Below are 20,090 nucleotides of genomic sequence, written 5' to 3'. Positions count from 1 at the left end.
GAAGTGCTCTCTCTGCTGCAATTAGCCTGCCTGTCCCTCTGATTAGCTGATTCCTAGTTTGTGACAGGGAATTTGGAAATCCAGAATACTCCACTCTGACATCATCGTTCCAGTCACTGACCAAAATGGAAGTTTCCTGGGAAAGAAAGTTCTTGGCTCTATTTTAACAGATGTTAGGAAAATCACTAAGGTCCAGCCTAAGCATCACTGAAACAAAAGGATTTTGCTGCACTGAGCTGGGAAAGGAAAGCCCAGAAGGAGGCCTGGAAGCAGGGTAAATTCCTCAGGCAAATCACCACAGAGCTGGGATAAGGACAGGCCAAAGACCTGCCCACTGGCTCCCACTGCTCCTGCAGGGAACAGGATCCCAGGGGGAACGTGGCCCAGGAGCCACGGGAAAAGGGTGGGTGACACCATCAGTGCAGCAAGAGGAGGGGCACTCATGGGATCAGAGGGTCACAGAACAGTTTGTGTTGGAAGGGACCTTAAACATCATCTTGTTGCAGTTCCCCTGGAACACCAGGGACACCTCCCACAGCCCAGGCTGCTCCAAGCCCCGTCCAACCTGAGGACAGTAAATCCTACACTGCCAGGCAGCAGCTCAGAGGGGAACAAGGCAAAGGTCAGCAAAGCTCTAAAGCTGCATCTCAAACCCTGACCTAAAGGGCCCTGGGAAGGTGTGCTCCCACCCTTCTCACTGGAATTCCCGGGCAATTTTCCTTGGAAAGCTCAGTTTGCCACGGTGTGGCAGTGCTGAGGGGCTCTGAAGCTTTCCGGGGTGGAGTCGTCTGTAAACCAGTTTGATGTTCCTGAAGATGAAAGGCACATTAACAATTAAGTGGTATTATTATTGTCAGTAGTAGTGGTAATATTAGTAAACTAATAGTAGTAGGAGAAGTAATATTTCAGTGCTATGAGACATGCTGTTAAAATAAATTCCTTGCTTTAGGAAGTCCAGATAAATGTTGCCTTTCAAACACAAAATATTGTGCAGCCATAAGATTCAGTTTATCAAGGATCTAACGGGAAAACAGAGTTAAATCCATTTTCATTATGTAAAAGCCTGAGATATTACCACAGCTTCTCATGTGAACAATCACCCTACAACCTGAACTAATATCTCCTACTCCCAAGCAGCTCCCCAGTGCCATTCATTTGGACAAATTGGAGAGGATTCAGAGACAAGCAACAAAATTATGAAGTGATTGGGGATATGGTCTTGAGAAGGAAGGTCAACAGGAGTAGATTTGTCTGGCACAGGGGAGCGATGATTTTAAAGAGGTCACTGAAAGAGAGAGAGAGTCAGGGAAAGAATAAAATATCACTGTTATTCAGAGGTCAGGAGACAAAATTTGGGGTCACAAGGTTTTCACGCCAAATGAGATTGTTCCTGAAACAGAATGACCCCATCCAGTCCCTCCTGTCATCTGAGCATACACAGAATGATTTCCTGAGTATGATAAATGGATTCTTGAAGGTAAACCTTCACTGGCACTGGGTGAGAGCCTGAGTGACCTCTGCTCTTCTCCATCTCCCACTGCCCTGGCAGAGAAGTGCAGGTTCTCGCTGATGTGTCACAGCAGCTGAAGAGTTTGGGGGGGTTCACAGTGCCATGCTGGACCTGGGGTGAGGCAGAAGGATGGGCATTAGCAGATGGAGGGGGAAGAGAAGAAGGAAAGGGTCAATTAAGTTTGAAAGTGAGAGGGAGGTTCTCCTGGTCAGGGAACACACCTCCCTGTCTGGGCAAAGTAACAATGGGCTGGGAGAGTTTCCCTGGGAGTGAGCAGGGCTGTGACAAGGCAGCCAAAGCCAGGAGCCCCATCACTGGACTTGGCTGCTCTGCTCTGGTTAAACTTCCACAAACCCCAGGTTTCTTTGGGAAGATCACATCTGAAGTGACCCCCAGCTGGAAGCACACAGGACCCCGTTATTGCCACTAACAGTGCAGGCACATCCACACCATCATCATCCCCCCAAACCTCCCGGCCTCCTGCCATCACCTTCCCCAAACAGCTTCACCACCTGAAGGTCAGCAGATCCTGGCTGATCCAGATCTGACAGCAAGAGTCAGAAACAAGGTTTAAACCCCCCAGCTGCCCTTTGCTGTGGGAGCACCGGGAAGGACAGAGAACAGCTTTCCCCACGCAGAAGTGGCTGGATTACAGACCTGATCAGACAGAAAACAAATGCAGATGCACAGGACTAAACAAAACATTGTCTGTGATCTCTTTGTCAACAAATTAGATAACTCTGTTGGCAACTTGGCTGGCTCCTCTTGTTTGCACTGGTAAATTAAGTTCACAATGTTTGCCATTGCAGGGGGATTTCTAAGTTTTAAAATTTTTAAAGTTTTCTTTTACAGGCGTCGTTCCTGAAAGGTGATTATATGGGATTTTGGGGAGCTCATAACTATAAGGACTCAGTAGAAGAAGTTCTGTGTCCATGGAAATGGTTCTTATGGGGGAAATCTTGAAACAACAATCGCAAAAAGCAATTCTAAATTATGTCTTTTTCTGTTAAACAAGTGGATTTTCATAACTTGGCCTTCTGCACGCTGGAGGGATGCTCAAAGGTGCAGTTCTATCCTCTGCAGCATGACACGAAGGAAAAGATCCATTAGGACAATGGCAGCCAAATCAGCCTTCAATTGCTGACAGTCTCAAGGGCTCTGGGAGGCTGAGTGTGATGAATTTTACCATGTGATTGATCGTGGTGGTGGCCTGGTTTAAAGAGCAAAGCCCACGCCGAGGCAGGGCTGAGGGCACGGCTCTGTTGAGCAGTAATTCCCAATTACCCCTCTGTGACCTTGCAGGGATCTTTGATCATTTACAAGGAGCCTGAGCTGACCAGTAAATAGAGACCTGTGATAGAAACTTGTTATTGGTCAGGAATGACTGATGGAGAGCTGCCAGTTATTTTTTACAGCAGCTTTTACACCAGCTCTCAGGAGCATTTTGGGCCTCGCTGCGACAGCACCCACCTCCCCTGGGCAAGAAACCAAGGAAGCTCCCAGGCAGATCAATCTTCCTGATAATTTACAGCTCCATCACTGGGATGAGGTCAGGGTAGGTGCAATGAGTGATGTGGTCCCAGCCCCAGGCTGTCGCTGCCGGCGGTGTCACCTTGCCTGTCCTCCCCGAAATGACTTCCCCAACATCCTCCTCCAAGCAGCAATTCTATCAGCAGGTCCTCTCAGACAACCACCACGAAATGAATTGCTCAGGCAGTCAACAGCAGCCTCCTGCAAACACTTATCCCCTCCAAGACTCTCCTCATAAAACTTTATGATACCTTTTTCTTATGATAATCCAGTATAAACATAATTTAATGGGACTGGGAGGAAAACAATCACAGCAACAAAAACAACAGGCAATGGTTGTAAAGTCTCCCATCTCACCATTTTTTCTTTCTTTTCGCTCATTCTCTCTCCTTTGGTTTAAGTGTGTATTATTTTGGCCATGCTGTCACTGGGTTATTATGTGCTCTCAATTACACTGCAATAAAGCCTGAAGGTCTTTTGTGGTTATACTTTAAACCTTTGAGGTGAGGTGGTTTTTTTGCCTATGAATTTGATTCAGCTTTGCTTCAGGTTACTTTTATGCCTGCTAAACCACTCCATCCAACACTGAAAAAGGAACTGTGTCCAAGGGAAATGTTGGAGACAACCACATAAACAATGCACCCGAGACCTGCCCATTGAACCCATAATCTGAATTGGATTCTGTTTCCTCAGCAGTTCCCTGTGTGCACCCCCACAGGTTATTTATCAGGCACAGAATGTCCCTGACTGGGGGATCAATTCCCCTGGGAGTGTGTCACACCCTGCTTGGCCTCCTTGGACACCCCAGATCTGGGGGGTCTCACCATGCTTTTTCTCAGTGCCTTCAGCCTCACAGCCCCTCCCCTGCCCTGGGAGCCTGGGGCAGCTTCCTCCACACAGTGCAGGTGGAATCACCAGGGCAGACCACAACAAAAAGCAATATTAACTCCTTTAATTAAATTTACCACCATTATTACTTATTTGAATGAGACAGAGCCGCCACCACGAAGATGTAATATCAGCAGCTGCACAAATATGGAGCTAAATAAGCAAATAATTCATAACCTTGCTAAACAAAGACTTCACAGGGCTTGTTTGCTTTCACAAAAGCAAACATGTAGAAATATGTTTAAGCAAAGAGATTCTGCCAAGATTTTGTGTGAAAACCTTGGCCTGGCTGGTGCACAGGCTGCTCCAGGTGGAAAAAGGGGATTTGGGGGGATGTGAGAGTTCAGCAGAAAGCTAAGGATAAAAACAAATGGATGGATCTGTCCCACTGTGAGCTAAAAGGTAACTGGAAAGGTAAAATGATGGGGAGGGGAGAGGAGGGGAGGGGAGTGGACTGAAAAAGTCCCTTGGGAAGGGTGGGGAGTGCAGCCAGTGCCTTTCACGGACTGCTCCCATGGATTTGGAGACACAGATCCCAAGGAGGGCCCTGCCACAGCCACCTGAGATCCCCAATTCCTGTGGACACCAGGGACACACGAGTCCTGACAGCAACTGCCCAGGAGTGAACTAATGGGAACTGCAAATTCAGGCAAATGAAGCTAATTTAAGAATTTCCTCAATTCCAGCTGTTATTTCTGCAGTTTGGGCTGGGGAGAACCAGTTACAGGGCAAACCCAGATTCCCCGTTCACCTGTTTAGCACTTATTTAAGGCAAACCAAAAAGGAGAAGCCGGTAATCTTTTTTTCCTTATGGGTTAGCCAGTCAGGATATTCCAGTAGGGTTCAACCAAACTTTTGTGATCATGTAATTTTCAGTCTTCATTCCTGTAACCACAAAACCAGCCAACAGCCTGACATGGATCTAACCTATAGTGAGGGGAAAAAAAAGACATTTTTCATGCGTGGGGGAGGCGGATGAAAAAATGCATCTTTTCCATCAACACAATGCAAAATCTGATTTTTTCCATCCTAAACCTGCTCCAGTGTCCACACAGTAAAACCAAACAAGCTGATTGCATTATGTGCCAGTTGTTGCTCTGGAGTACTTCTGACATGATTAATTAAATGGTCACTGGGCCAGGAAAAAGACTGAAAATTAATATGAATTTCTGGTCATTCCAGCACTTTATATAAAAGAGGTACAGATGAAATACTAAACCCTTGGAGAAAGGAATGGACCCTACATCTGCCCCCTGCTCAGGTCAGGTATCTGAATAACCACCCAAGGGCACAGAGCAAGGTCGAAGGGAGGGTTCCCAAGATGCAGGGGCAGCACCTCCCCAGCAAATGCCACTGTTCCCTCACGCCTGGCAGGGCCTTCCCTCAGATCTGTCTGGTTACACATGTACAAAGCACCTGTTCCAGGCACCTGGAATACCAACAGACCATTGCTGCAGTACTGCAGAATGACCAAAAATAAACCAAAGCCCGGGGACCATTTGTACTTCCAATTCATGTTACATTCAGGATGTTTCTCTGATAATCTGCAAGAATACTGGTACGTACTCACAAAGAAAATATCAAATGCAGGGTGCTGGTACAGACCTGTGTGTGCACATATAAACTACAGAATCATTAAGGTGGGAAAAGACCTCCAAGACCATCAAGTCCAACCTTTGACCAAATACCTCCATGCCCACTAAACCACACCATGACCAGAAAAACCACAAAATCCCAGCTCCTTAATTCCTTCAGCATCTGCATCACAGTTTTAGAATGCAGTACTTAAAAGCAAATTTAAAAGGAATTAAACAACAGGTGACTGATTTCAGTGAACTACCAGCAGGTTTTTGCCTTAACAGACCTCACTGAATCATCAGACATTTGCTCCAAGGGCTGTTTGCTCACATTTAACAACTGCTCAGTTTTGTTAATGTCCACAGATTTGTACTCTAAGAGCAGGAATTTTACCACAGGAGGTGGCAGATGTCCAGAGGGGCTGACCTGTGTTTCACGTGGACAGCACAGAACACAGAACTGTGCCAGCACCAGGCACACTCAGCCAGGAGCACAGAAGGCTTCTGAAGTCAGTGGAACAAATTTTGGGTGGCCTGACCCAGAATCACAGAATAACCTGAGGTGGGAGGGACCCACAAGGATCATCAGTCCAACTCCTGGTCCTGCCCAGGACACCCCAACAATCCCACCCTGTCCCTCAGAGTGTTGTCCAAACCCTCCTGGAGCTCTGGCAGCCTTGGGGCTGTGCCCACTGCCCTGGGGAGCCTGGGCAGTGCCAACCACCCTCTGGGGGAAGAATCTTCTCCTGAGATCCAACCTGAGCCTGCCCTGACTCAGACTCCAGAGAGCTCCCCACCTGTGAGCAGCACGAGCCAGCATTCCCACCCCCAGCATTCCCACCTGTGCTTCCAACAGTAACTTACTCACTGGAGTTTGCCTTTTAAATGTCCCCATATTCGCTCTCATTTGCACATGCAAATAAAGCTCTGTGAGCTTTATGCAAGGAAAGGACGAGTCCCAACAACCCTTTTCAGCCAGACCATACTTCCTGCTATTTCTGGCTCTCCCAGTTTCACTCCTGGCCTGTGTCTGAGAACACAGAGGTAAACAAAAATGAAAAATGATGAGAAGGAAGCGAGCCACCTGCTTTCTGCCTCGGAGGGCTGGGACCGTTCTGAGCAGGAGCCTACGGGGTACCCAGGGCTTCTAATTGCTCCAGTTGGTTCAGTTCGGCTCCGTGGCCATCTGGGGGTTGGCAATGAAAATCAGTGAGGAACAGCTGAAAATATTGCTGTTCACTGTACTGAAGTTGTTCTTATTAAAGGCTAAGAACAGGCCTTCTGAGAAATCCTCAGTGCAGCTCACACCGTGCTGAGGAGGGCCAGGCACTCCTGCTGATCCTGGGGGTGCAAACACAGGCTGTTTCCAAAGGCACCTCCATAGCCTGAGGTGACAGCTGCTTACACCTGCAGGTAAGAGCCTGTGGCTGAACAAGCCATGTATGAGACACGTGCAAACAGCCACTCTGCTGGGAACAGGCAGTTTCACTGGGAGGTGGCTGTATTTGTACACTTGGGTTTAAAGTTTAAATTTGGTAACGGGGTTTTTTCCCTAGAAAAGGCCTAGGATAAATGCATGGCATCTTTTTAATGGACATTGTTGATGAAGAGACCTGTCTTCCCACCTTCTGGAGTGAAACCTCTTCCCAGCTTTGGATGCTGCCTGACTAACATGGATTTGTTCTGTGTCCCCTTCCTTCCAACCAAGCCCCAGTGCTGTGCTCCAGCACAGGCAAGGGGCTCCTCAGAGAAGTGCCAGTGTGTGGGATGTGACAGGGCTGTACACAGCCCTGGGGAGCAGACAGGTCACACTGCCATGGCCACGGCCACCTGGCCCTGCTGGACACGGGGCAGCACCTCGGGGCTGCTCAGGCAGGAAACCCATCACTCCAATCCAGGGCACCAACAGGCTCTTTGATCTCATGAAGAAAGGCCTGAGGAGAAGCACTGGCTGGGAGGTGAAAGCTGATCCAGACAGTTCAAAGCACAGTGAAGGGCTGCCTGGGGGAGCAGCTCTGCCCGCTCTGCAGCCCCAGCTGGGCACCCTTCCGAAGGGGATTCACCGTCAAAGGCAGTGCCGGGCTGGGTATGGGATGAGTGAGGAGACTCCCTTCTCTGTAACACAGAGAGAGCACACTGAACCATCTGTGGGTCTCTCCTGCCCTTATAAACCAGGAATAAAAGCACTGCTTTTGTTTTATTTCTATTATTGCACCAGGACTGGCCTTTAGGGAGGAAAGGGTTTCACATGGTCCCACCCAGAAAGTCCCCAAGCCCTGTTCTGCAAAGCATGTCCTCACCTTCATCACCACCTCCTGCCACTTCACCCAGCTCAGAGTGAGTCCTTGGGGCAGCCCAAGCCTCTGTGGCAAATTTTCTTCCAGTGTCAGGCAGAACCCACTTAGAATTAAGCCTTGGATTCAGCAGCTTTCCATATTTATGACAGATACCAGGGATTAACTTCATTTACAAATTTAACAATGATTACACTTCATTATCCTCCACACAAACAAATATTATTAGAACACTGAACTACACAGAGCAGCATTCTCTGTGCCTGTATTTCCATCTCCAGGTAGGGCTGCAGTGATGGGGTGTCACTGGCACCATCCTCAGCGGACAGGGCAGAGCTTTGGCTGCAGCTCCACCACCCAGAGCCAGCAGGGGCTGAACACACGATGTGCTCCCAACAACCCCCGGCAGGGATCGTCCCAGGAGGTGTCACTCCTCACTGACATCTTCATTCTCAGTGTCACGTCATAACAAGCTGCTCAGTTGAACTGGGTGTGTCTACAGCTACAACTCCTGTTTCTGCATCCCAGCATGGCCCGTGACACTGCTGGGCTCTTTGCAACCTGGCTGCAGCTGTTTGCAGAAAGCAGATCCCTTTTGAAGCAGAGATCCCCAAACCCACTCCAAACCCAAAGGTGTAAATCCAATCCAGAGAGACCTGAGCCAGCAACAAACAAAGTTCTGGAACAAACAATGCAGCTGATGATAAATTAACTTTACAACAGGCTGGATGGACCCCAAAACAATTCACATGTTGAGCACTCCTGTAAATCTTGCTATCATGGTGTCCTTGGTGAGTAATTAGATGGGTAATTGCTATTTGTCTGGAGAGATTTTCTTTTGAAGATGTTCTGCTGGCAGGTAAAAACAGAACTGACAAACCAAACCCAAGGAAAGCTCCACCAGAGCCCATTTTGTAACTCAGGGTCATGATTGTTAGTAATTTTCCCTCTCTTTTCTGAAAATCAAAGGATTCTTTCACTTTCAGATCTTTAAATCATGCACAAAGTGCAACGAGATTTAATCTTCGCAAATGTGGCTTTTTCATTTGGACTATTATGGAAGGAAAAGAATCCAACAAGATTCATTCCATGGTTTTTCATATACAGGTGATAGAGCACTCCTGATGATTTATTCTCTAATTTACTATTCGTTTACTTCTAGATTATAATGTCTAATTTATTCTCTAATGTATCAATTTATCCCCTGATTTAGCCCTTTATCATCCAATCTGGAATTTAAATATAAATAAGTAAATAAACACATGCATTCTGTGTGGCAGGTAAGCAATAAGCATTTGGGGCAGCAAGAGGAAGAAAATACAAAGGAGGGGGGATGAATCTGTGTGCAAAGCTCATTGCCCCATCAGGCATATGAGGAGCACGTCAGAGGCAAACCAGGCTGGTAGTTATAGCAACCATATGCTTTGCTGGAATAACACATTCCAGGGGACACCAGAGGCTCCAACGCTTGTAGGAAAATAACAGCTCAGATCTGTAGTGAAAGCAAGCAAAGAGTTTTACCAGATCCTGCTGGGAGGGGTGGAGATTGCAGAGCCTCTGGTGAGAGGAGCCCAGAGCTGGTGGCACAGCCAGTGACCACCACAGGGGAGTCAACAGGGCTTGTTTGGATTCCCAAACGTCCCCCTCGCAACTCCCCATTGAAAATCACAAATTTTTTGCTCGTTCTGATTCAGACTTCTGACTCAAGTAATACTAATTGCTGCTAATTTTTATAGGACCACCCTTAGGATGAGGTTTTTCAGTAACTCAATGGTTTTTCCAGGTCACCGAGCTGGGCTGCTGCCCCTGGGCTTGTGTGGCAGCAGGTGAGCAGGGCTTGGGAGCGTTCAGAGAGAGCATTAACCAAGGGCCCTGCAAACTGGGCCTACTCCAGCAAACAGAACCAGCTGTGAGGCTGAGAAAGGAGGAGCAGGGCTTGGCCCCAGGTCCCACTGCACAATCCCACCGAGCACCCAGTGGGCACCCACGGGCACACACCGAGCTGTGCCAGGCTCTGCCAGTGGGAACGAGCCCTTGCAGAGGGAGGAGCAGAAAAAAGACTTCCCAGGAGTGCTGTGGGCAGCCCAGCCCCAGGCAGTGCCCCGAGTCCATCCGGGCAGCCCCACACTCCCACACGACCTCACTGGCGCTGCTCCGAGGGGGAAACATCTGCATGGGGAGAGCAGCTGGTGGAGGCATCTGTTTGCAAATTAAACAGTGTCCAAACACTGCTGCCAGGACTTGGGCTGAACCAATAGACCAGATGAAATGCTAATTGCAATGACATCGGTCACTGCGCCAGGCCGGGCACTCTCGGCCTGACTCGCTGGACTCCAAAAAGCATCGCAGCTGAATCAGTGGGTTTGTCATGCAGGGCTCCTTATCTCTGACCCTGCACCAGGAGATAGCATGGGGCTGTCAGGAACAGTCCCAGAGTGCTCCCAGAGATGGCTCCAGGGTCCCCTGTCACACCCCCCGTGGGGGCTCCCCTCGCCCAGCCTGCCAGGGCTGGGAACAAAGCACCAGCCTCGGGTGGTGGCACGAGCAGAAACACTGAGAACAGACACATCTCCAGAACCACCTGGAAAAGCTCTGTCAGTGCAAATGCTCACAGATCATCCCAATGAAAAATGCTTTTTTAACCCTTTTTAAAAAATATATTACTTATTATAGCAGGCTGAAGGCAGCAGGGAGCTATGCAGGCTGGACTCTCTGGCAGCACCATTCCTAGAGGTCTGGTAGACCCTCTAGTCTCCTGAACACCAGGTGGGTACAGAAATAGGCTGCCTGTCAGCTCAGAAAACACAAACGTTTTGACTTTGCTCACGCCAGCCTGGATTTTGTATTGAAAATGTTGACAAGCCAAACGGACCAGCAGGCACAAAGCCTGCAGCAACACAGCTTGGGCAGCCCTGAGATGTGATGGACATGCCCCACACAGTCCAGGACAGGGCCTGCTGAGCCTGTCACAATGCTCTGAATGGCTGGAAACATCAACTCAGACCTCAGGAAGCTGATGCAGCCTTTGTTTCCATGCCCTGCTTCCCACATTTGAACGCAGGTATCTCAGTGCCTTTTCCTTGCTCCTCATCTGATCATCAAATCACTCCCCATTGTGCAAATAAAACCCAACTATTTCATGCCAAGCCCTTCCCAAACAGAAAAAAAATACACTGAAAAACAAGCAAAGGAACATCCACTACTTGCATTTGTAATGTACATCTAAAACCACGTTCATCCCAAGATTATTGCTGACACTGGGGTTTCTGATGCTGGCCCACACTGTCCCCAGCTGTGGATTTCTGTCCCCAGCCGTGGATTTCTCCCCCTCCCACCTCCATCCCTCCCTTGCTCCCTGCTCGACTGGGGCACAGGGCAGGTGATGAGTTTTGGTTCTGTGCCTCTGCAGCATCTGCAGCAGAGGGTTAATGATCTGGCACTAAGGCATCACAGTGCTGACTCAGGCAGAGAGAAAGGGATGGAGATGATTCTTCTTCCACACAAATCATACACCGTTCATTAGGTTTGTATCAATAAAATCAAAGTGCATCAGAGGCACATTAAAGACAGTGAGAACACAGGGCAGCTCACAACAGAGAACAGAGAAATGCCCTCGCTGAGTTCCTGCTCTGGGAGCCAACACTCACACGTGTCCTGCTCGTGCCACCTCACCCCCAGGGAAGGGCTCCCGTGCCAAACTGTGCCTGTCGTCCCACAGGATTCAGCTTCACCTCTACCAGCTCATCAAGAAATCCCTAATTGTAAATCCCATTTGATTAGTGACTGGGGGAGCAATGACAATGTATCACACTAGAGATGGGCTTGTGTTGTTTTCTGGCCCGGGAGAATAATTAAAAATCTCATCAAAAGCTTCACTGTGCAAAATAGCTCCTTTTTGGGGGATAAAAAAAACATCTCCTGTGCCTGTACAGAAACACACTCCTCTGTGGAACAGAATGCCTGGCAGAACTGTGCCTGGTCCAGCTGCAGAGGGGATATAACCTCATAGAATCACAGCAGGGTTTGGGTTGGAAGGGACCTCAAAGGTCATCTCATTCCACCCCCTGCCCTGGCAGGGACACCTTCCACTGTGGCCTCAAACACTTCAGGGATGTGGAAAACCCATCTCCTGATGAGTTCTGTCATTCTGTAAGTCAAATCTATGTGTGCAGAGACACTGTTACAAGACTTCAAATCAGTCCAGCTTGAGTAAAAAGAAGTGGAACGAAAAATAACTGTGGGCTCTTACATTCATTGAGGAAAGCAATTCTGCTGTGCTGGAAGAACTGACCCTACCAACGGGATCCAGAGTGAGCAGCCAAAGGGAAACCAAGGCTCAGCCAAATTTCAAGGTTGCTCAAATACAGCCAGGGAAAGTTTCAGCAATCTACAACTGAAAGGAAAATTAATCCAAGTCTGAAAGGAAGGAACAGAGAAACAAGGGAATGCTGGGGGGAAAAAATATCAGGAACACGGCAGAGACTGGGAAAAAACTCCTGTTACAAACACAGACACTGTTTGGAGCCCCAGAGCAGCTCCAGCTGCACCCACCACCAGGCACAGCCTGGAGCATTGCTGGTTTTCTCCATCAGCTCACAGAACATCTCCACTTTGAACTGATTGTGAGCACAATCATTCCCATCTCCACAACAGTTTTTCTTGGAGTGTTTCCTACCCCTGTCTGAGCACCCTCTAACTGAGGGGTTTCAGCAGGAACCACTCCAGTGACCCATCTGTCCAGAGGTCTGGCACCGAGCTCACAAGTCACAAAGGTCATATAAACCACACTTCAAGACTCTCCCAGGGATCCAGGAGCCTCCTCCCGAGTCAGTGCTGCAGAACAGAGGCAACATTACTCACTGGGCATTGGCAGTCTGGGCACAGGCAGCCAGAGCTGCAGTCACATGGAGACACAGATTCCTCCCTGAAAACACAGCGAGGAAGAGACTAAAGCTGTCAGAGCCCCGGGAGTCACTCTCCACATTTACTGCTCTTCCAGCTGCAGAGCACGAAATGAACAGTGGCCACCCTTCCCCTCCCAGCCTTGGCCACTGCAGAGGTTCTATAAAAATGCATGGGGGATGCAGGGGGCTATTCCCTGGCACAATCCCAAGGGAGAGCACAGAAAAAGACTTAGGAAACAAGTTACACAAAATGATTCAGGATTTGTGACTTGAGAACCTCAGTCTACTTGCTTTACCCAAGAGGAAGCTGAGTCCAAAATCTATCCAGAAGAGGTGTTTCTGAGGAGAGGTAGCTTTGAAAATCAAAGTAAAAAGCATAACAAGGCACAGGGGACCAGAAACCAACTAAACCCAGACTAGAAACAGGCACTTGCTACTGCCAGGCAGGGGGAGGTACCATGGGAATCACTTAAAAGGAACTCTCCGGGTTCTGGTTTCTTGGTATCTTTTTATCAATTCCCTTTAAATTCCTGGGCAAAGAGAATTATAGTCTAATTTGAGAAGTCAGAAGAATTTTGTAACCTAATTTGCAAGAGGTCAGCTTGGAAGATTGTAAGGAAGTTCTCCAGCCCCACCACCACCACACTGAGCTTTCTCACTACAGAACATCTCTCAGAGCTGACACCCCACCAAAGCCCTGATAGCCATGGCCACTAGCCCAGGTTGCTCCAAGCCCCCTCCAACCTGGCCTTGGACACTTCCAGGGATGGAGCAGCCACAGTTTCTCTGGGCAATCTGTGCCAGGGCCTCCCCACCCTCACAGGGAAGAAATTCTTCCTATCTCATCTAAATCTCCCCTCTTTTAGTATTCCTTCATGACATACTCATCACACTTGTACATTTTCATCCCACGTGTGGGATCTCCGTCCCTTGCCAAGTACTGACAGCTGAGGGACAGGGACAGACACATGAGTTTTTCCTACTGGTTTCACAGAATTATTTCTGCTTTTCTTACTCATTTTTAGAACAGAGATAGATTAATTCCCATAAAAATATTTCAGTTGTTATTCCCATGGTATTGTTTGCTCTCCCCTTTCTTTTTGTACTTTTCGTAACAGTGAAAAGGGAATGAAGAAAAATAAATGACATTATCAGCCATTTTGAGAACAAAAGTGAAAGTTTTCAAAAGTCTCTTTATTTAGGGGCTTTAGAGTGTTCATTACTTCCATGACATCAAAGTGGTTTTCTCTTGAGTAAGCAGTCAACTTTTAAACCATGGAACAGATGAAAAAAAGCAAATTTCACAGAAAATAATCATAAATTTGAAGTAATTTTTCCAAGTGAAAGCATTTAAAAATTAAATCCATAAAAATAAATTGCAGCACTTCTTAGCTGAACCTAAGATGGTTTAAAAGATACCAAAAAAGTGATGTTTGTACTGGTAGGAATGGCTGGAGGTCACATTGGCAACCTACTTCTCTCTTCCCCATTTCTGTGTTTGACACATTTATCAAAACACATGGCCAATTTTAAATGAAGTGCAGGTCTAAAGGTCTGGAATTGGGAAGCACCATTGGGATGCTCCAGCACAGCTGCCCATGTCCTCTGCCAGGAGCTACAGAGTGACCCTCTAGTGTTTAGCCTTCAGTTCAGGTGGGATCTCAGGGAAAGGTTCTTCCCCCAGAGGGTGGTTGGCACTGCCCAGGCTCCCCAGGGCAGTGGGCACAGCCCCAAGGCTGCCAGAGCTCCAGGAGCTCTGAGGGACAGGAGAGATTGTTGGGATGTCGTGGGCAGGGCCAGGGGTTGGACTGATGGTCCTTGTGGGTCCCTCCCAGTTCAGGGGATTCTGTGATTCTATGAAATGTTTTTAATCCCACCTGCTGTCCTGAAGTGCTCTCAGGAAGACTCTCATGGAAAGCAGCAGCTCACTCCAGCCCTGCCCCTGCCCCATTCCCAGCCCCAGCATTCCATGAACATCTTCTCACACCTCAGTCTTCCTCAGGGAGAAACTAAAACAGGAACGGTAATATCACCCCCAACAGCACTGAATAAAATAAATCCTGTGCTGGATGTCAGGTTTCTCTGGAGCAGTCCCCATTCCCTTCCCCATCAATCACCCACCCCACTGCCTGGCTCTCTCACTGTATAAACCAATTTATGATAATGTCCAAGTCAATACCTGCTTTAATGGTTCAGTGAACCAGGGAAAACACTGCACAACTTCCCATCCTGGTGTGCCCTGCTGCCCCTCAGTCAGGGAGAGGGAACTGTCTGAATAGGAAATACAAGAGAATTCCTGTAATTCTCAGGTTATTCCAGAGGTACAAAGTCTGACTGTTCCTCCCCACCTGCACAGCCCCATCCATCAGGAGCAGTGTGGGACACTACAGGACCCAGGGGTGCTCAGCACCCCACAGCAGCCAGGGCAGCACCCACTGAGGCCACATGTGCTTTCCTGCAGCAAACCCAAGTCTTGCTGCTCAGTTCCTGTGGCACAGCCCAGGCTAGGGCTGGCAGAGCAGACAAGGAGGTCCCAAGGTGGGCTCCGTGTCTCCAGGGGGACGGGCACAGGGGCGAGCTCTGGCAGAGGAGGGCTCGTCCTGCTGGGCCCCATGTCTGAGGCTGCACTTGGTTCCTGCCAAACACCATAAGAAACCTCGTGGCTTCAGTGTTTCAATCAAATAAAACGTTTCATTCCACACGAGATCACTTTTCCCCCTTGGTTTTCGGGTCAGGTAACTGTCACCCTGCTCTCAGCACAGAAACATGAGGCAGTGTTTAGGAAGAAAAGTGTCACTTCAGAGCATCAAGGCCAGAAGCTCCCTGCTGCAAATGTCAGCACCCAGGGTTTAACGGGTTTTAAAAGTTGTTCCGATCAGTCTTCTGACTGAAATCCCATTTTTCCTGTACTTCACAAACTGCCAGGTTTCACACACCCCTTCTCCCACGCTGGCAGAGGGAGCACAGCTCTCCAGAGGGTCAGACAGGAGGAGGATTGTCCAGGAAGGAGGGTGTGCTCTGAGCCCTGGGGGTGCTGAGGCCAAGCTCCCATGGCCCAGGGTGAGGATGAGGGAGGCCAAGAGCTGCCCCCACTGCTGTGAATGCTCCCCTGGAAAAACAGGGCCCTCTGCTCTGGGCTTTGTGCCTCAGAGCTGGAGAATCATCTCTGCTTTCCAGCTCTTTTTGCATCACTCCTCGTGCTGCAGAGGAAGAGCAGATGCTGTCAGCCCTCTGCCTCTCCCCACCATCACACTGCCCACAGATCAAGCGAGGTGAAGGTGTCAGCCACACCTGAAACATCTATTTTATTTTTTTTTTTTTTGTGAGAAGGGCTGCTCTGGGGTTGTGGGAATCTGCAGGTGTAACTTTTTTCAGATTCTGCACAAAACTCAGCTGGGCAGCTCTTCCTAAAACGCCAAAGCTTCATCTGGTTTCCTCCCAGCTCAATCTCACCCCCAAGAATTCAGTGTCAGTGAGAACTGCATTTATCAACTTCACATCCAGCTCCCCCCCATCACCACCCTGGCTGGCTTCCATTCAATGATGGAAAAATAAAATTCCTACTGACCTTGGGGGCTTTGGAGGAGACCTATTGATTAGTGACCTCTCCCAGGGACTGTCTCATTGACATCAGAAGTGCCAACTGTGCAGGAAAGTTTTATTCCATTTAAATAAGGCTGAGAGGATCGAGCCTGGTACCTTACAGACAGCACAGAGCATGACATGACTTGGCTGTTCAGCCAGAGGAAAGGCAGCTCTGGGGGGAATGTTTGCTCTCTGCAAACACACCAGGGGTGAGCCCTGGGACAGGAGAAGAATCCTGAGACAACAGTGCCTAAGAATGGGTAAATATAAGTTGGCCTTGGCTGAGCTTGGGCTGGAAGCACAGACATTTCCAGCCAGCTTGGCTCGGGAAAGCTTTTGGGAGCACAGATGGAAATGTGTGTTTGATCAGTTTATTGAGGGATGTGTCCCTCCAAGCACTGCAGAGCTGCACCCAGGGAAGAACCACATCTCCACCTTCTACAGCACCACTGCACCCTAATGGTTCTCAGACATGGAAAGGAAGAAGGACAGGTCAGAGGGAAATGTCTGGGAAACACTTCTGGCCCAGCCTGCCCACACCCTCTGTGCCCTTTGGCCACCACTCCCCTCCAGCAGCATGTCAATACTGACATCTCCAGGTCTCAGCTGCTCCCCCCTCCTGATTCACCTGCAGCAGATGGTGCAAATGTCACCCCTTTTATTTTCTGGATGAATTCATATCACCCTGCCAAGATGCTAATTTTTGTTGCTGGTTGTACATTGTGTTAGCAGCCACCTTGGAACGGAGCAAAACTGCAGCCACAGACAGGTTAAGGTTGTGAAAAATTATTAGTTATAGCAGGTTAAAGTTAATGAAGAGGTTTTAATAACTAGCTTTGTTTTGATTCCCTGGTTTTGCTTGTGGTTTGTTGGGTCTGTTTGCAGCAGCACATTTTGATGCTGCACATCCTCACAGAGGCAGTCCTTCTGATTCCGTTATCATTTTGTAAATCAAATCCTTGTCAAAATTTTCCAACGATGGTAAATAGATGCCTCCTTGCTCAGACTGCTCATGAGTTGAAGCAACCCCCTGACAGAGCAGCAGAAGAGCTCTCTGGGTTCCAGTGCTCCCCTCCAGAGCCCATCCTGAGGGCAGAGCAGGACAATGGCCTGGCTCTCCTCGCCCCTGACCCTTCTGTTCCAACACTCCAGATGGAGTTTCCCTCCTTGACAAGAGCTTTGCACTTTTGATTCATGCTTAATTTGTCAGCCACTCCAAACCCCCAAGTCCTCACCACTTCAAACTTCACATTGTTGCAGTTCAGCCTGGGCTTTTCAGAAACCTCTCCATTTTCCCTTTTTATTTCAGTTCTGACCCCCACAGTTCCTGTGATCCCCCCCTGCTCCGTGTCATCCATATCTTTTATAAGATCTTCATCCTACAAATCACTAATTAAAATAGAGAAGAGACTGGAGAGCAAGGCATTTCCCTCTGGGACTCTCACTGGAAAGGCTCTCCCAGATATTCAGGCAAATACTGACAGACCTGCCACTGAAATTAATTTCTCAAGCAGCTCTTTGTGCATCTACACTGAGACACATCTCCCTGTCTTACCTGGAAATACAAGAAAGGTGTATCATAACTATTTGCTCTCCTCTTACCACCAGGTCAGTTAATTAGATTCATCTGACTCACTTTTGACCAATCCATAGTGGTTGTTCTGTTTTGATTTTAGTTGCCTCTTCCGAGAGTTATGGATTGATTTTTTTTCATTATAATTTCAGAGCCTTTCCAAGAACTCATTAGGTTTTTTAATCAATAATACACTAGACTGTACTTTTATCTTTTATATTTAGGATCTATATTTGCATTTTGATAGTTCTGAGACCACCTCTGAGCTCAACAAGCTATTAAAAATAATTGTTCCTTGTTCCAAAATAGTTTTGATTAATTCTTTCTAATTCTAAGCAGAATTTCCTCAGATCCTGTGGCCTGACCTACACAGCAGATCCAAACAAACTCTTGTCTGTTTGTTCTCTGTTCTGGTCCTTATTCTACCCTCTGGTCAAAATTAACCATGTTATCAAGGCATTTTAAGTGCTTCTGTAAGCAGCCACTAGGTCTGTATTTCCCCTCTGATCTTATTTCCAATGTATTTGTAGCACTATTTCTTCCTGCTTTTTACCTCACTTGCTAAACCAAACAACACTTTCTGCCTGAGGCTCTTGATTTTACCATTATGTGCCTGTGCTGTGCCTTCACCTTCAGTTCTTGTCAAGTGCTTTTGTACCACTTCACATGTTCGTGTCCAAAGCAGCTCCTGGTTCTGCCCTATCCTGCCTCCCCTGGGGATGGAATGGATTCACCCAGAGGATGCTCAGCTGCTCTGTGTGTGGCTTCTCTCTCAGGACCTGCCCTTTCTAATCCCAAGGACCATCATCCCAAGGGATCCAACTCCCTGCCTCTGCTGTGGTCCCCTTCTCCAGAGCTCATCACACCTAAACTGCTGCCTCTGCTTCTTCCTTTCCTCCAGGAGCACCTCTGCCATTCCATAGTCAGTCTCTCCCAGATTTCCCACCCACCTTCAGTTCTCCACCAATCCTTCCCGTGGCACATGTCCCTGACTCCAGAGCTGCTCGAGTTCCCTCTGCCACCACTCGCAGGCCCTTTGCTTCCTAAACCTCTTCAATTCTCCAGGCAAGGGCATCCACAGCTCTTAGAATCAATGCAATCAGTGTGGAAAGAGGAAAACTAGGAGAAAGGTATGAGGGGACATTCTGAAAGCCCCGAAGTGTGACACAGTATTTATTTCCCACGAGAAGTCAGGGACAGGCAGGTACTCCAGCTCAGAGGATCTGTCGGGTTGGAGAGCAGTGAATATTTCCTCTCCTTCCCCCCCTGCTGGTGTGCTGAGATCCTCAACCACAGTCGATAAAGAGAACTGGGAGCTTTCAGGTAATAATTCTGAAGTACAAGCAATCAGTTGCTTTCCCAAGTCCTACAAATCCCCCAGCAAACCAAAGTGAACCTCCCAGACGTGGGGCTCCCAGGGATTTGCTGCTGTTGCCCTCTCACACTCTTTGATCACTTCCCCTGCCTGCCTGTCAAAGTCACAAGCACTTCACTTTCTAAAGAACAATGTACATGAGAGGGATGAAGCAAAGAAAAGCACCTTGCAATTAAATATTTTAATAGACGTTCTGAAGATGGTTTTGAAAGGATTTAAAATTAATATTAACAATAGTATGCATCAAGGGGCTCAGGCTGAACAACACCTATCACTTTGTTTGCTAAAGAATGAAGTGTAAAAATAATATCCTCTAATATTTTATACCAGCACCCCTTTTGACTCTCCCAGAGGAGACATCTCAGAACTGCTGTGCACAGCAGCTCTCCAGCCTTCCTCCACTTCATCCCAAGCCCATGAGGGCTTTGGTGAGCCTAGCTGAAGCTTTGCATCTGCAGGAGGTCATCTCCTGGGATGTGCCTGGCACAGCCCTGCACCACCTGCCTTCAGGTGCAGAGACATCAGCCTCTGCCTCCTCCCTGCAGGGCATTCCCCACTCACCTGGGAGTTAATAACCTGGCCACTAAGGAACCAAAGACAAAGGGAGGACCAAAAGAATCCCAGTGCTGTACATCCCTCACCTTATGTGCTGCCTCTGCTCTGGGACCACCAGGAAGCTGGGATTTCCATTGTTCATTTTCATTGGATTTTAATGGAAAAGAGTTTCAGCAAGGCCCTGGAGGCCCTGCTTGATAACTCCAATCCTGGATTTATGGCTTCTCACTCGTGCTGAGTGTTACTCAGAAGCAGCTCCAGCGAGGCAGGGGATGTTTTTCTGGGTGCAGATCTGCTGG

The 20,090-nt window shown here is 48.3% G+C and overlaps 1 long non-coding RNA gene across 1 annotated transcript in view; it reads right to left on the bottom strand.

Annotated features, from left to right (window-relative positions):
• Positions 1 to 1,545: 1,545 nt before the first annotated feature.
• The window catches only part of LOC127471620 (uncharacterized), a 47,766-nt gene continuing 29,221 nt past the window's right edge, over positions 1,546 to 20,090 (bottom strand). The window contains exons 3-4 of the long non-coding RNA XR_007904702.1: positions 14,883 to 14,974; positions 1,546 to 1,621 (exon numbers count right to left, since the gene is read on the bottom strand). This is a non-coding gene — a long non-coding RNA (uncharacterized LOC127471620). The remainder of the gene's footprint in view (positions 1,622 to 14,882; positions 14,975 to 20,090) is intronic.

The sequence above is a fragment of the Manacus candei genome, unplaced genomic scaffold (genome assembly GCF_025592945.1).
Source record: "Manacus candei isolate 608988 ecotype Guabito, Panama unplaced genomic scaffold, ASM2559294v1 h1tg000025l, whole genome shotgun sequence".
NCBI classification, from domain to species: Eukaryota; Metazoa; Chordata; class Aves; order Passeriformes; family Pipridae; genus Manacus; species Manacus candei.
Note: the sequence above shows the minus strand (reverse complement) of the source record. Positions and strands in the feature narration are given on the sequence as shown.